Raw genomic sequence first — 2,220 nt, forward strand, 5'->3', positions numbered from 1 at the left:
TCATTGTTGTTTGGCGGTCCGGGCTGGGGATTCGAACCCGCCACCTTAGGTGTACGTGGCTGGTGCCTTAGCCGGTTGAGCTATAGGCGCCGAGCCTGTATTCCTTTGTTTTCTTGCTTCTTTTATTCTGCACATCTGGAGCGATTTACTCTCTTTTGTGATTTGGCAGCAGCTTAAAGGGAAAGATTGCTGCCTGGGACCTGGGGAAAGTCTTTACAGAAATGAATAACCCTTCATACTTGAAGGGTGAGTTGAAGGGAGCAGGAGCACTTTGGCCCAGAGCAGCATGCACAGAAGGGCACAGGTGGAAGAGGTATGATAGTCGCGTGGAAGGGGAAGATGATGGATCATAATCATCATGATTCATAATGATGGATAGTGCTTAGGTTGTGAAGAGTTTTGTTTTTCAAGCTTAGATGTTGAAAGTTTTCTGTGTGTAGTTGACAGTCATTTTAATATCTAAGCAGAATATATTTATGCTTAGAAAAGATAATCTTTTCTTATTCTTTTTTTTTTTTTGAGGCAGAGTCTCATTATGTCATCCTTGGTAGAGTGCTGTGGTGTCACAGCTCACAGCAACCTCCAACTTTTGGGCTTAAGCAAATCTCTTGCCTCAACCTCCCAAGTAGCTGGGACTACAGGCACCTGCCATAAAGCCCGGCTATTTTGGGGGTTGTATTTGTCATTATGTTTGGCAGGCCCGGGCTGGGTTTGAATCTTCCAGCAGTGTATGTGGCTGGCATCCTAGCTGCTGAGCTACAGTTGCTGAGCCTCTTAATTCATTCATTTTGACTAACTTTCTTTTTTTTTTGAGACAGAGTCTCACTATGTCACCCTTGGTAGAGTATCATGACGTCACAGCTCACAGCAACCTTAAACTCTTGGGCTTAAGTGATTCTCTTGCCTCAACCTCCCAAGTAGCTGGGACTACAGGTGCCTGCCACACTGACTTTTACAATGTTTTCCTTTTTTGCTGTATTGTAAGCTCACTTGTTCTTTCTTTGTCTTTCTAGTTCATTCTCAGTAAGTAGTCTTTCCACTGTTAATGTACTATGTTGATAGTGATGTGTATTGTGTGTTAATGCAGCAGAATTTCATGCTTCTGACTTTACTGTGTTTGAAAACAGATGAAATGGTGCAAGAGTTGAATGAAACATGAACTCATGTCAAAGATGAAAAATCTTTTGGGGAAAAGTACTCTCCTATAGAATCAGCCCTTGTCATAGCACATGGCTGTATAGTTACTGCCTCATTCCTAATAGGTTGTATTATTGATTCTGGGACATTTGTGTTTTATCTAGAAATGTAGACAGAAATAGCAGGTTTATTATGAGTTACAATTTTTTTTTTTTTTTGAGGTAGAGTCTCAAGCTGTCACCCTGGGTAGAGAGCCTTGGTGTCACAGCTCACAGGTGGTGTCACAGCTCACAGCAACCTTAAACTCTTCGGCTTAAGCAATTCTCTTGCCTCAGCCTCCTAAGTAGTTGAGAATGTAGGCATCTGCCACAACACCCAGCTATTTTTTTGTTGCAGTTTTCATTGTTGTTTTAGCAGGCCCAGGCAGGTTTCGAACCCCTCTGCCTCAATGTATGTGGCCAGCGCCCTACGCACTAATCTACAGGCGCCGCCAGGAATGCAAATTACTTTCATTGTTAACTCTTCTTCTAGAGAATAAAAAAGGGTAAATAGCTTGTGCCATTTTGCTAATTTTATGGACTTCACTTTTGACAGTGAAATAAAACTAGACAGTATGTTGTCCTGCACATAGGAGATACTTACATGAATTGAACAAATACTGATTATTTTAAAATTACTTCTTATTTTGATAGTTGTTTTACACTTACTGAGTGAGGAAAGTGCTTAAGATTTGGTCTTTTTTGAGTACTCATTCAGACATAAGAAAGGAGAAATGAAGATTTTTCTTTATTCTCTCCATTCCTTTCTTTTTCTTCTCTTTTTTGTTTTGAAACTAGTCTCATGGGAGGTGCCTCTGTGGCTCAGTAAGTAGGGCACCCACCCCATATACTGAGGGTGGCAGGTTCGAACCCGACCCTGGCCAAACTGCAACAAAAAAATAGCCGGGCGTTGTGGCGGATGCCTGTAGTCTCAGCTCCTCAGGAGGCTGAGACAAGAGAATTGTCTAAGCCTAAAAGCTGGAGGTTGCTGTGAGCTGTGATGCCACAGCACTCTACTGAGGGCAACAAAGTGAGATTCTGTCTC

The 2,220-nt window shown here is 42.2% G+C and overlaps 1 protein-coding gene across 1 annotated transcript in view; it reads left to right on the forward strand.

Moving 5' to 3' along the window:
- Positions 1-2,220, forward strand: part of LOC100945803 (GON-4-like protein) — a 104,904-nt gene that overhangs the window by 5,550 nt on the left and 97,134 nt on the right. The window lies entirely within an intron of this gene.

The sequence above is a fragment of the Otolemur garnettii genome, unplaced genomic scaffold (assembly GCF_000181295.1).
Source record: "Otolemur garnettii isolate 467f Iridium unplaced genomic scaffold, OtoGar3 scaffold00091, whole genome shotgun sequence".
NCBI classification, from domain to species: Eukaryota; Metazoa; Chordata; class Mammalia; order Primates; family Galagidae; genus Otolemur; species Otolemur garnettii.